The sequence below is a fragment of the Lissotriton vulgaris genome, chromosome 4_1 (genome assembly GCF_964263255.1).
Source record: "Lissotriton vulgaris chromosome 4_1, aLisVul1.2, whole genome shotgun sequence".
In the NCBI taxonomy this organism is placed as follows: Eukaryota; Metazoa; Chordata; class Amphibia; order Caudata; family Salamandridae; genus Lissotriton; species Lissotriton vulgaris.
In genome coordinates this window covers 319,157,839-319,172,845 of record NC_141691.1, presented here as the reverse complement: position 1 = coordinate 319,172,845, position 15,007 = coordinate 319,157,839, and the positions used below count along the sequence as shown (strand labels likewise).

At 52.7% G+C, this 15,007-nt stretch overlaps 1 protein-coding gene across 16 annotated transcripts in view; it reads right to left on the bottom strand.

Moving 5' to 3' along the window:
- The window catches only part of MAP7D3 (MAP7 domain containing 3), a 1,137,171-nt gene that overhangs the window by 965,406 nt on the left and 156,758 nt on the right, over positions 1–15,007 (bottom strand). The window lies entirely within an intron of this gene.

Genomic DNA, 15,007 nt, shown 5'->3' with positions numbered 1-15,007 from the left:
GTTGGGTCCCCAGGTGCCGGCCTGTACTTCTTCTCAATTCTAGGGTTTACCACTCGCGCCCTAGTAGTGTCTTTGAAAATGTCAGTGGCATGTTTCATCATTCCTTTAAGCATAGGAAGAGTTTTTACAGTCTTTTCGGCAGTAGAGAAAGTGTCGAATAGAAAGTCCACCTCTACCGGGTCAGCATGCATCTCTACATTGTGGTTTGCAGCTGCCCTTTCGATTAAGGCATTGAATGCTGTAGAATCTTCCGTTGGAGAAGTTTTAGGCCCATAGGCTTGTGGGTCAGAGACAGGCTGGTGGTCACCCTGATCCCCTGAGGGCAACCATGAGTCCTGTTGTTCATCAGGGTCAGTGTTGTCAGGGAAGGTATACTGTTCCTCCAGGTCGCCCTCACCACCATCTGAACAAGTGGGTGAAGGTGTTGGACTTCTGGTTGATTGGTAAATAGGCTCCACCAGATGAGGGGACCCCGGGAGTGGCTTCTTCTTCTTTAGAGGGATTACGAACGGCTCCAGAGGCTGTGCAGTAATCTTTCTCTTCTTGAGGGTCAGTTTTCCCGTGTCAGCATCGATAAAGTGTTCCGACTCATCATCCAACAAGGGCCGACGACCAGAACCGCCACTTAGTTGAGTATGTCTCTCTTCGATCGAGTCCTTAGGCATCGACCGAGGCGCAAAAGCCTTCGGCACCACCTTTGGTGGCAAGGTAAAGTGAAGCGGCATTGAGGCTTGCTTCTTTGGTAGAACCTGAGTCGCCTCCGAGGGCGTCTTCGGGCCCGAAGAGGATTCTTTGTCCCGAATCCGTTTGAGGGAGTCTTGTACCTGCTTTGTAAAAGAAGCGGACGGCTTCGTCGATCCGACTGTAGACTTCGATCCACCCCCTGGGGAAGACTGGAGCGTGGATGACACCTTTTTTGCCATTGGACCTGCCGATGCGCCGTCGGCTGAGCTCCCGCCACCGTCTACGGCTCCATGCGTCGCTGTCTATGTCTTCGGATCGACCAACTTCTCTTTTGGTGCCGGGACACCCGGCTTCGGCACGGCACCTCTTTTGGCATCGCCGACCGGTTTCTCTGCCGACGCGGTGGGCTTGACTTTAGGCGGCACCGAGGCCTTCTTTGAGCTTGGCTGCTCAACCACTTTGGGTACTTTAGCCGCATCAACATTCTTCTTTGGTTTTGAGGTATCCGAAGAAGAGGGCGTCGATGACGAAGCAGACGCCTTCGAGGATGACGGCGTCGATGACGTAGCAGACGTCTTCGGTGTCGATGGAGTGGCGTCCATCTTGGTTTTGGTCGAACCCGAAGGTTTCACTTTTGGTTTAGTTTTCGGTAATGGCAGCTCCGCAGAGGTGTCCATAGCCGGGCCGATAGGCGGGGCGGAGGATCGAGGCGTATGGTCGTGGGTAAGGCCTCGTGGCGATCCCGTGACCTGAGCCGTTGTAAAGGTTGGGACGGGGCATAGCTCATCCTCCGAGCTATCTTCCATGGCCCCAAATGGTTCTCCGTCGTCCCCTACCTCCTCGATGTCTTCCTCGAGGTCGTGGTCCTCGACCGCTTCTCCGTAGTCGGTCTCGACCTCCGCCGATGCCGGCGAAATCTGCAGGTGAAGCTCCAGCTCATCTGCCGCGGGGTCGCCGAAGATGTCCGCTGGCGCCGGAGCCGATCGTTGGGCCTCAAGGCGCGCCACGCGCCGAAGCTTGATAGTCTTCTTCGACCGGAATCTGGAACAGGCCATACAGTTGGCCTCGTCATGGTCCGGCGACAGGCACTTGTTGCACACTTGGTGTACGTCGATGTGTGGGTACTTTGAACCACACACGAGGCAGTACTTGAACGGACTCCGTTCCATTTTATCAACGTCGGGGTCTTGCTGCGTCGACAGGGCCTCGATGATCGAAGAGTCACCGACTCACACGAAATCCCACTCGAAGAGTAGGAATGAACACGAGACCGAACGCGAACAATACCGACGAGTGAGTAAAGCCTTTTGGCCTTAATAAAGTTGTTTTATCGATTCCGAACAGGAGACGTCGAAATCACATCCGAACCCAATGGCGGAAAAAAACAATCTGGGGATGGAGTCGATGCCCATGCGCACTGTAGTCCAGGGGAGGAGCCACCTATCTCGTGATACTTCGAAGACTCTTCCAGGACAACAAGGTGCAATCATCCGGACCCAACACTAGGCGGCGATCTATGCACTAGATGTGAATTTAGCAGCCCACATGCCTCGAACATTAGAAGTTTAAATGCCATTTTTCCTTTTCTGCAGCCTCTGCACACAACACATTTTGTTATTAAAGCTTTTCGCCTAGTAGAATATTTTGCTTCACACGAGAATAATATGTTTGCTTATAATATCAGCCTTGCTTGGCAAGCTATGTCTGTACAGTGAGTGCCAAGGCCTTCAAGGTTATTTCAACACAGCGCTTGCTGTTCGGTTTGATCAGCGCAATGTCTAGACATGATACATATGCAGCTGTGGCCAACTTTGGGTTTTAGGCGCGATTAATAATGCACTGCACAGAGCGTGAGACACACTTGATGAATATTCGCATGCAGAGAGTTGGTGCAGGAGATGATGTGATCCATTTCTGCTAGGACCAGAGGTATGGGCCCACCCTTCTAAACCCATAGAGACCTTCTGTAGATATAACATAATATACTAGCAAGGGAGGGTAAACTGAGGTTCTATTTAGACCTTTTCCCTTTAGCACTTTAACATGTTTTCCCCCTTTGTATTTTATGGAATAGTAACTATGCTGCTAACATTGTTCCTTATAATATGTTTGCTTGTATTAGCTAAGATACTGCGCTTGAGAACACTGCATTAGAAATAAATATTTCAAACTTACACGTGTCTTCATTTATTCCTCGTTCTGGACTGATATGTTAGTATAACGAAAGAGTGTTCATGTGTTCTACGTTACCTGAGGTGTTCTACGTCCATGTTCTGGGTTGTCTAATCATTGGGGGGGGGGTGTAAGAACCAATGAGATGCTGATTGCTAGTCTGGTAGGGGATTTTGGATATTAAGGTGAGTTTTGTCACACCCTAATTCACTGAGGTTCCAAGTCTCTATGCACAGTTCTGTGTAAAAGCAGGATCCCTGCGACATGGTGTCCAACCGTTGGTGATCTTATTACATGACACTTGAGTAGTACTTGTATCAGTCCTTAACTCCCTTCACTATTGTTTCCGGAAGACAGTGGTGTCGGACAAACCTACCTATACTTGCATAGGTCTTTTCAAGCTTGAATCTTTGGAAACTGTTTCCATGAATTACTACCCAGTTGTGCTACATAGTTTTTATTGTATATTTTCCTTTCTGTGTCACTATGGCTGCGGTGGACATTCCGCAACATAGTCGCCTTGCGGTGCGCAATCGCTTAAAGAATTATAATGTCCCCGTGGATGGCATGGCCGTAATAATGGTAGTGAGTGCCGAGGTGGCTTACCCATACGAAATTATTTTACTCGTGGGTGACCTTCCCGGCTGTGAACGCAAATACTACTGTGTTCGACAGATACACTCCCACTGTCGTGCCGCAGGACTATGCTCCATATAGGAAACAGGAAGTTCCGATTAACGCATGGCAGCACCGAGTTTGGTTTAATGGCGTCCTACCCCACTCTTTGACAGCACCGAGGTTAGGTCCCTTGTCCATTCCAGGCGTGACTTGGCCTGATTTACACCTCATCCTCAACAGGGGGCTTGTCCCCCTACTGATATAAGACGACTACATGTAGTTGCAATTAGCGTGATTAGGTCAATAGTACAATACATTACCCGCAATCTCCCGGGCGGGGCCCCAGGTGTTGCGGCGTTTCCAGCTGGACAGGGCGGAATGAAGCTTAGTCCTGTGATGGTAAACGCTGTGATGGGCAAGTGCCCTCAGAATAAGGATGATTTTCCTTTCTGGCTTGAAGCTGGAAGTAGTATTTTCAAACACGAGTCATGGTGAAAAACACAGGATTCTGACTATTAGCATGCCTAAAGGCTTGATCCCAGAAGCTGGTGACTGAGTCACGGGGTAAGATCTTTGCGGCATTATAAACGAGGTGCTTCAGCATACCGTCAATGACTGTCCTTCCAACGGTCGTTAAACGTGTTCAAGATGAGCACGGACCTGAGGCAGCGGTTGAATTGGGTATGCGCCTATGCAGCAGTTGTGACGTAGTTTCCGATCTCGTACTTGCAAATGTCAAGAGAGATGCAGTGAGCTTTCAGGTGTCTAATGCTTTGTAGGCAGTACCCGATGCTGATAAACCCCGACAGTTACTGAGAATTATTGTGGCGGCTTATAAAACAGTGGGCCGCAATAGTTTGGGAGTCAAGCCATTTTCTACTAAAGAGAAAAAGCAACCCCAAGGGCCGAAGTCAGAGACTGACGAACAGCCCAAGGCTAAAAAGCTAAATTGGCTGAAAAATCAAAAACAGGGTAAACAATAACAGCAGAAACAGGAGTCTCGTCCTGCATCTCCAGTGCCTGAGTCTACAGAACGTGTTTATGAATTGCACGATCACCTGATCGTTTTCAGGTTTTTGAACAACGCTCTCCTCGTTCTTTTCAGGACTAATCGGCCTCATCGACCGGTGGTGGAGGAGGTGGCAGAGGCCAGGGTGGCCAGCAGGGACGCGACCAGCCCCGCCCGAAAGACAGTAAAGGCAAGCAGGACGATTCGACACCGAAAAGACCCCAGTTTCAGAAAAAAAAAGTTGCTGCTTTAACAGCGAGATATGCCACACATAGTGAGAACGCAGCTTCGGAATCAGACATGGGCTCTGACCTTGCTGGACAGCGAGGCGGAGATTACCATAGTGCGAGAGGCCCTGCGTCCGCTACTGAAGGTTACAGCGACTGACCAATATGTTGTTGTGGAGACAGCTGATACTAGAGTAGCTCCCCCGGATAGACTTTATAACCTAGTCCTTCTAATTGAAGGTGACTTACAGCGTACCATCAAAGGGGTATTTTGGGAAAATCTTACCACTACCTATGATATTTTTTTAGCGGAGGCAGACTGGCCCCCACCTTTTGTGCTCGCAGCTCCGAGAGGGGAGGAGGTAATCCTCCCTAGTTTCGCGCACCCGGTCTCGAAAGAGCATGCGCTGAATTTTGCAGAAGAGTGGGCTAAAGCTCTTGCGCCGGCTTTGTAACAGTACACAATGTGGGTGGGATACATTTTCCCCTCAACACGAGATTCCTTTGCGGTCTATGGCACAGGCTCAACCTCAATATCCCATCCGACGTGAAGCTAAGGCTTCCGTCGTGTAAATCCTTGGACAATTGAAATATCAAGGTGTGATTGAAATTTGTGTGTCGCCGATGAATAACCCTCTTTTTACTGTGACCAAGCCTGACGGCTCGTACCGTTTGGTATTGGATTACCGGCATTTAAACTCGCATTGCCGTACCTGTGCAGTACAGAATACTCACAGGTCTGCTCTTGTGGATGGTCTTGTGCGTAAACGGTTTAAAACCACACTTGACATATCCAACGGTTTTTTTGCACACAATTTGGACGTACTGAGTTCCCAGCGGACCAGTTTTACCTGTGGCGGCAAACAACGCCAATTTAAACGCCTAGCGATGGGCTATAAAAATAGTCCAGGCGTTTTTGCTGCACGTATTGTCTCTCTCAGAGAGAATAGATGCAGATGAGTGTTCGTATGTGGATGACATATATCTCACAGACGACGAGCTTTGGCCGCATTTGTGTTGTGTTGATCGCATTATTTGTAACTTTGCGGACTTTGGTTACAAGTTCAACTTTGCGAAGTCTCACATTGCACAGTACAGTGTTGTTCCTGGGCTACGAGCTCAACAATGAAGGTTGAGGATTGGCTCCTCACTTCTTGGAGAAATGCGCACAACTGCACGCTCCTACAACTCTGAAAAAATTACAGTCCTTGCTGGGATTTTATAACTTCGGGCGTACTTACATCCCCGATTATGCCCAGCGTATCAAGCCTCTGTATGCTTTGATACAACCAACTTTTACCAAATCTTGCTGGCTGCCTGAACATTCAGCTATTTTGCAATCTTTGCAGGTTGATCTTCTAGAATCTAAATTCTTACTGACTCGTGACAACCATACCAACCTGGTGATAAGAATCATCCATGGGGCGGTGGGTTTCACTTACCTTACTTTTAACGAAGGAGACACAGTACCTATTGCTTACAAGTCACACTTGTACACTTCGGCTAACATGCGGTTTTCCTCTGTGGAAAAAGTTTTGACAGCAGTGCAAATGGCGATTCTTATGGAACGTGCGCTGTCGCAGGGAAAACGCATGTAGGTTGTTACCCCATTTCCTGTATTAGAGGCAGTGACGAAAGCCAGTGTAAATAATTCTAAAGCTTTGCACCCACGGTGGATACAATGGGCAGCATCATTGACATCTCCGGATGTCATGTTTGTTTTTGATGCCTCCTTACAGTCACAGGAATTCTTGCAGTATGAATTTGTTCATCCTGCGTGTTAGACGGACCGGGAGGGTCGGCCGAGAATAAGGGGAGAGGTCTCCGGGGAGAACCGTCTCCAGCGATCGTACAGACGAGTAACTTCCCCCCCACAGATGTACACTACACAAAGATAAGGTTTAACGTTCTTTATAAGCAATCTTTAAGTACGGTGGAATGGTACAAGGAGGTCTGGACTCAGGGGTCCCCTCGGTTCTAGTCTCTTGGTTGGGAAAAGGGGTAGCGGGACAGTCTTGTTACCAATCTGGTAGATGCGGTGATGAGATGGATAGCTCACAATCCTCGAGCTCGGCGTTCTAGATGGTCGGGCCGCGGCGGAGCCAGCAGGTCCCGAGATGGTCGAAGGTAGCGACGGTCCGCGGCGAAGCCAGCAGGTCCCGATGAAGGTGGTAGTTACAAACGGTCCGCGGCCACGCCAGCCGGTCCCGACGAAGATGAAGGTTTCAGAAGGTTGCGGCAGCGCCAGCAGGCAGGACGATAGTTCGCAAGGCAGGGCTACGGCAGCGCCAGTAGTCCATCAAGGATGAGTTCTTCACTGCGTCTCTCGACTCCAGGATACAACTGCCTTCCTGCTCTGGAGCTGCCCCAGTTATAGGTCTGGCGCCCTTTGATGTCCGGACCCTCGCACTTGGAGGTCGGGAGGTCCGGGATGAGGGAGTCCAGAGTCCCAGCAGGGGGGGTGAGCCAGCGCCTGGGGGAGCTGGGGGCGATCGGCACCTGGCGGGGGAGAACCATCGACACTTCTTTCTCCCATTGGCCTGCCAAGTAGTCCGCTCACCTCCTGGGTGGATGATGGTGCCGGGATGTCGGGGCCTGGCCAGGCCCAGGGTTAGGGTCGATCGGAGGCCACGCGGCCTCGTGGTGCAGTGTCCAAGATGGCGCCCAGGCCGGGCGAGGGGGCCGGTAGTGATTCGGGCCCTTGATGTGGAGATGTCCGGGGGCAGGGGTCCCATATGAGACGGGAAGCTGGTGGTTTTTGTGTGTAACACCTGGAGGGCCGGGCTCGGGCCTTGTCATGCGGGGAGGGAGCAAGCCCTTCACGTGGCCTGTCCAACACTGCGCCTTTGGCTATGCGGCCCTTGGAGGATTTCCATTGCATCATATACACTGATGGTTCAGCACAGGTTGCGCATGGGTCTAAGCACGCGTACGTTTCCTCTTGCGCTATTGTGGTAGGTGCCATGGTGAATGATGAATTCAAGTCCAGAGTCGTGCACACGCAGACTTTGGGGACTGCACTGCACAATTCTAAGAGCTTCGTGCTCTGATGCTTGCATTGGAGTACGCTGATCCTAGTGTGACAACTGACAACTCTTATTGTGAGTGATTCTTACTACTGTGTCCAGTCTTACAATGAAAACCTGTTCTTTTGCATTCAGAATGATTTTCGTGATTCCAAGGGTAGCACAATAAAACATAAAATGATCTGCGTCCGAGTGGCTGAGTTTAAAGAGCAGTTGCCCCTCGTGTTTGTGATTCATACTCTCGGTCATCAGCGCATAGGAGTCCACGCTGTTGGCAATTCGCTTGCCGATGAGGCAGCAAAATCAGCAGTTTCGACATATTTGGTAGCAGCAGTTACACGTTCCAAAAGTAAGATTGAGGAGGATATCTTGGCAGCTGTTGCTGCAACTGAGAAGGGAAGTAAATATCCAAAGGGATTCCCTTCGAAGTATTCATACCACTTAAGTCCCGATACATTTCCTTATGTGAAAATACCAGACGTTGGTGAGAGGTTGATGCCCAATGCGGCCCGCAGGCCTACACTGATTACTGCAGCCCATGAAGGTGTTGCGTCTGCGCATGCGGGCGTTTCGGCTACCGTAGCTCAGTTACAACGTTTCTGGTGGCGGGGACTGTACAAACAGACGCGTGATTATGTCCTTCAATGTGACATTTGCCAGCAGATTAAGCCTTCAACTGCTGTGCGTCCGCCCCAGACACAGTTGTACATATCTAATAGACCGCTTGGGTGTGTTTAATTAGATCATTGCGGTCCTTTTTCTTCTGATACTGCGTATAAGTACATCTTAGTAGCAGTTGATTCATGCACACGCTTTGTGTGGGTCTGGCCACATCGCAGCACTGATTCACGGACTGTCATAAGAGACTTGCGTGTCTTTGTAGGGATATTTGCCTGTGGTACATTCCATTCGGATCAGGGTCCAGCTTTCGGTTTGGAGTGGATGTATGGGGTTTGGAGTTGAATTATGTGGGTTGATAAAAAAATTGGCAGTTATGGAATTATATGGTGTGTAGTGTATTTGTGTACTGGAATTATGTATCGTGGTGAATAGATAGGGGTGAGAGCTGCACAGAATACAAAAAAAAGGAAGATAGAGAGGGATAGGTAGTTTGCGCAGGAAGTGGTGAATGAACTCTAGATAGAGTTGGTGCTGAGTAATCCTAAGGTGGTTCTGAGTGATGCTTTGGTGCTGGAAGAGAAGGCGAGTTGTGAACATGGCCTCCTGCTTTTGCCGGAAGAGCTGCCAGATGTCTGTGAGCTTTGATGCTTTTGTCTTCGGTAATTTAGGAGAAAATCCTTATTGCTCATTGTAGGAGAGTAGGAGAGTAGGGTCTGCAATCCTATGATCACCCAGATTTTTTGCTTTTGTTTCACTGGTTTACGACTTTCCCTGGCTGTGGGCCTGCCAATCAGACCCACAGCCTAGCTGTTCTCTCACTAAATTGACATGTGTACCTTAGGTGCATTATCCAATTGGGACTGGGCCACCTTGTCAGACCCTGTAACTCAGGGCATAGGTGTACCCAGGGCCTACCAGGGGCTGAAGCATGTATTATGCCACCCCTGGATGGCCATCTAAATCTGACAACTGGCTGCACGACAGCTGGGGCAAGGTGGTGTAATCACCTTTTGCTTTAGATATAGTATACCTATATCTAACCCTAAAAATGGACACACAGATTCCTATCAGTCACTCCTATGGCAGGCCTTGACAATCCTGAAGGCAGAGTGCATGGAATCGTGTGAAATGGTGCTCTGGCATGAGCTGAGCCCGTTTGCAGCTTGAGGAAACAAGTCCTAATAGCTGTTCCATGATAACGCATACCATATACTCTTAAGTGCATTATAATCCTCGCGGTTAAATGCTATCTTTGGTATTGCTTTATCAAAACATGCCGAGTAAGGTGTCATACGAATTGGAATACTAACCCCTCGCCAATTCTGGCGACGGGGTTAGCATTCCACCCTTCTAGAGGGACACGACATGTATGTAACTGTGAACCCCGGTTAAAGTTAAACGAAGCCTCAGCTCCACAAAATGGATGCTGCCACCACAGACACAAGTCTGACCTCCTGCTGCTGGGAGTCCTTCCAGCGAGGAGAGCTTGGACAAAGGGTTTCCTGTCAGGGGCGGTGCTAGCACCATCCCAGACAGGGTTTTGTGTATCCTGGGTAGGCAGGCTTTACAGGAAGGTGACTGCTGAGTGGCACCCCGGTGCTCACTACGCATCTGCCGGCTAGAACCAGTTCCAGGGGCCTGGGATAAGTCCGGCATGGGAGAGGGGTGTAACCACCCCCCTTCTTGGTCCCACCCCTAGGGCAGGACCTAGTCGCGTACCCACCCCTTTCTTTAGGATAAAGGCAGGAGCGGGGACCCTTCCAAATTAGATCATCTTTGAATCAAGAACTACTTTCTACGAAAGGAAACTCAAGACTCTTCTCAAGATTTCTCCCTTGTGGCTAAGGAGTAGTCACCCTGTGTTGGACCCGGCCTCGTGGCGTGGACCTCGCTGATCTCCGCAGCCCCAGATCTACGGGTGGAACTGATTCCCGTCCACCCAGAACTGTACATGACCCTCCTACACTGGACCTGAGATGATCCCCAGACCGCGCGCCTGCACCCGTGCACGTAACCATCGGACTCCATGTTTGGCCACCCCGGCCGGCCGGCCGCTTTCTTTCCTTTCGGCAGCCCTTGCCGCTCCTGACTGCCGCTAAGCCTGCGCGTCCGGCGCTCCCAGCTCCACCCGGGGGGTGAACGACTCCCCAAGTACCCGAAACCAAGACTTCCATCACACCTCCGGCCCCCTTCCGAGGAAATGGTTTCCCTCACACCTCTGAACTATCCCTGGAGGCTGGTTTCGATGGCACCTTGGGCCTCCTAGTGAGCTGGCTCCAGGCCCTGATGGGCGTCTGGGATTCCATGGGCGCATGGTCCAAAGCATCAAAGAACCAACCGCCCAGACAATCAGGCGCCTGGCCCTCGGACCTCCGGCCTCCTGCCTCTGAGGGTCCGGACATCAAAGAGTTCCAGTACTATAAGACAGCCTGCCTTCCATCCAGTCGAAAGTTGTATCTTGGACAAGAAAGCCCTGCTGATCTGATCGCGGCTGACTTTGAGGAGAACAGACTCTGACCCACCGAGCCCTGCTGACGCCGTCGCGGCTCACCCTAGAACCAACGGAACTGAACCATCGGGGCCCTGCTGACGCTGTCGCGGCTCCCTCTTGAAGCACAAGACCTGAACATCGGAGCCCTGCTGACGCTGTCGCGGCCCCATCTACTTACGAGTACGACGGAGTACTCCTACCCAAGCCCTGCTGACCTTGTCGCGGCTTGACGAACTCTCTGGTCCGGCTGGACCATCGACGCTACCCTCACGAACAGCTTCAACCAGAAGTGAGTAGGACAGCAAGTCCCATCGCCAGCCTCCGTACCCCCCAGTTCGAGGATTGAGAACTGTGCGCCGGGTACGTGGCGTGCCAGCTGGCCTCCTAAGACTGTCCCGCTTCCCCGACCCCTCGTTACAAGACTTTCGCGATCCCTCGATCGCTGTGTATTGCTCTTTATTTAATCTTGATAAAGTATTTTCTTGATAAAGAATCACGGTGTGGTGTCCGCTCATAAGTGTGGTGTGTCGACAGTGTGTACGATCAGTCCTCCCCGGTGGGGACTCCCTCCTCGATAAGACTCGGCAGTAATTATGGGAGAGGAGGTTCCAGGGGGTTAGGAGAGTCTACTCGACCCCTGGGGTCACCGCCTTCCAACATTGGTGGCAGCGACGCGATACGAACCTACGTCTAAAGATCGTACCACTGACACACTACCTGAGCCTACACGCAGCAAACACCCAAGAAAAGAGCGACAATGACGACTACAGAATCTGGTGTAAAGACAACCTTCGACAAGGACCTCCTGGAAGATTACACACATAGAGAGCTGAAGCAGTTCTGCAAAGAACTGAGTATCCCGAGTACCGGACTAAGTACTAAGGAACATTTCCAGAAAGCGCTGACCGCCTGGGTAGAGTCCAGAGCATCTCTTCCCCCGATCGAAGACGAGGGAGGGAGGCCACAGACCGAACCCGGTACACCGACCGGTGAGAGAATCCAGCAACCGACCCGGAGCCCAGCAACCGGGAGAGAGCGGTCATCGGAGGAGATGGCCGAGCGAGACCGTGACCGAAGCCATGAACTCGAACTAGCACGCCTCAAATTAGAGGGTGAGCTCAAACTCACAGAAAAAAAGTTGGCGGTGGAGCAATTGCGGCTCCAGGGAGAGCTAGAGGAGAAGAAGCTCCAGAGGGAGCATGAAGGACGGAAACTTCAGCTCGAGCACGAGCGCAGCCTCAAGGAAATCGAATTGAAAGCCAGAAAAGAAGCAGCCGGATCACCGGACCTTGGGGAGCAGGTGGTCTCCAAAGAAACGAAGGTGCATATCCCCAAGGATGTTGTAAAGGAATTCTACAAAGGAGATGACATCCAGCAATGGTTCAAGGCATACGAGGTGGCCATGTCCGCTCACCGGGTCCCGGAGAAAGACTGGGGGGCCGGCCTGTGGAGCCGCTTCCTCAGCGAGGGGAGAGATACCCTGCTGGACCTACCGACGGCACACATGAACGCCTACCAACACATGAAAGACGCTCTTTTATTCCGCTACGGCCTGACGCCAGAAATGTATCGCCAGCGGTTTAGGGAGTGCAAGAAGATTCCTGGCACCACGTGGGTGGACTATGTGAACTACTACACCCGGGCCCTAGATGGGTGGATCAAGGGCAGCAATGTGACCACCTTCGAGGGCCTAGTCGACCTAGTGGCTTACGACCACCTGTCCGCAAATTGCTTTGTGGAACTAAGACAGCATCTCCTAGACAGCAAGCTCGCCAACCCACGGAAACTGGCTGTGGAAGCCGATCGATGGGTGGCCACCCGAGTCCAAAAGGCGCCCGGGGGAGACCCCCCACGGAACGACCAAGGTTCTTTCCGCCAGCGAGGTGGAGGAGGTCGGGGCAAGCAGCAAAATTCCCAGTCAGGGCCTCAGCGTAGTCCCCCCCCAGAAACCAGACCCCGCGCTCTCCTCCCGCGACGAGAGCCGCCCCGAGTGCAGGACCCCCGGGGCTTCGCCCCAGCTCCACGTGCTTCAAGTGTCAGCAACCCGGGCACTACGCCGGTGACCCCCGATGTCCCCTGACCCCGAAACCCACTCCCACTGGGCCCTCCTCTAGACAGATATCCTCAGTAGCCTTAGAAGAGGAGGAGATAGAAGAACAGGGGGAGTGGGAACCCGCAGCCATGGTCTTAGCTTCCCTGGGGGATAGTGAGATGATCCCCGGAGATTATCTGCCCGACAACACCGAAAAGTACCGCCAAACAGTGAAGGTTAACAGGCGCAGCATAGGAGCCCTTCGGGATACAGGAGCCAGCATCACATCTGTTAGGTACACGCTAGTTCCGGAGTCCATGATCATCCCCCACACCTCCTGTCGGGTGATAGCAGCCGATAACTCTGTCCGCACCTGCAGGATAGCCCAGGTCCCGTTTGAGTGGGAGGGGGTCTCGGGCGATCTGCGGGTCGCAGTTCGCACGGACATGCCTGTAGACTGCCTCCTGGGGAATGACCTCGAGAGTTCCCCGTGGAAAGAGGTAGAGAGAAGGACCCATTTAGCCATGTTAGGACTGCCCCATTGGGCCTGTGTGAGCACCCGGGCCATGACCGCCAGAATGCCCAACCCCGAGAACGAAGAGCCTGAGTTCCCCAGTTCAGCCCCTGATGTACCCGAGGGCGGCGAGCACCCTACGGTCCTTGACCAGCCCTCCCTCGAAGAGAACGCATCCGATGAAGGTCCCCTCAGACCAGCTGTCGAACCAGTCCCGACCCTAGCAGATCTCCCCGAGTTGGCCCAGTGGCGCCAAGAAGGAGGACCGTCCCGAGAGGAGTTCTGCCAAGAGCAGACCTCCTGCCCTGCAATAGAGGGGCTCCGCCGACAGGCCGCAGCCCAGGCCGCTGGAGACCAGTCCGGTTCCCATTACCTTTCCTGGGAAAACGGCCTACTGTACAGTGAACAGAAAACCGCGGAACTAGGATCAGCCTGTGTGCTGGTGGTACCCCTACGTTTCCGCGGACACCTCCTCAACCTGGCCCACGATGTGCCCCTGGCAGGGCATCTGGGCCAAGATAAGACCTTCCAGCGACTAGTGACCCATTTCTACTGGCCCTACATGCGGGCTGATGTGGAACGCCACTGCAAATCCTGCCCCACGTGTCAGGCGTGCGGCAAAAGCGGAGGCAAGCGCAAGGCTCCCCTCCAGCCCTTTCCAGTTGTCAGTACCCCCTTTGAGAGGGTGGGGCTCGACATCGTCGGACCTCTGGACCCCCGGACCTCCTTAGACCACCGGTTCATTCTGGTTCTGGTCGATCACGCCACCCCATACCCCGAAGCCATCCCCCTCCGGACCGTGACGGCCCCAGTCGTGGGCCGGGCCCTCATGGGAATCTTCTCCCGGGTGGGATTCCCCCGAGAAGTGGTAAGCGATCGAGGAACGAACTTCATATCCCGGTGCATGAAGTCCCTCTGGCAACAGTGTGGGGTGTCCTACCGGTTCACCACCCCCTACCATCCCCAGGGCAACGGCCTGGTTGAGCGGTTCAACTGCACCCTGAAAGGGATGATCATGGGTTTTGAGGAGCCTTTGCGATGCAAGTGGGACGTCCTTCTACCCTGCCTCCTGTTCGCCTACCGAGAGGTACCCCAGAAATCCTTGGGGTTTAGCCCTTTCGAGCTGCTCTATGGGCACCCCGTCCGGGGTCCCCTCAGCCTGGTCAAGGAAGGCTGGGAGGCAGCCCCACCGAGCACACCCCCAGACGTATTCTCCTACGTCCTGGCCCTCCGGAACCAGACGCGGAAGTTTCGCCAGCTGGCCGAGGCCAACCTGGAGGCCAGCCAAGAGGAGATGAAACGCTGGTACGACCAGAATGCCACTCTGGTCGAGTTTCAACCAGGCCAACAGGTTTGGGTCATGTCCCCAGTGGAACCTTGTGCCTTGCAGGACAAATGGACTGGACCCTTTGAGGTGAAAGAGCGCAAGAGCCAGGTCACCTACCTCGTTCATACGAAATCAGCCAGGAACACCCTGAAAGTGTTACACGTAAACCGGCTCAAACCCCATTTTGTGCGGTCTGAGTTGGGGTTACTCCTTGCCACCGACGACGGAGAGGAAGAGGAAACGGACCCTCTACCCGACCTCCTGTGTGCAAAGGATCAAGATGGCT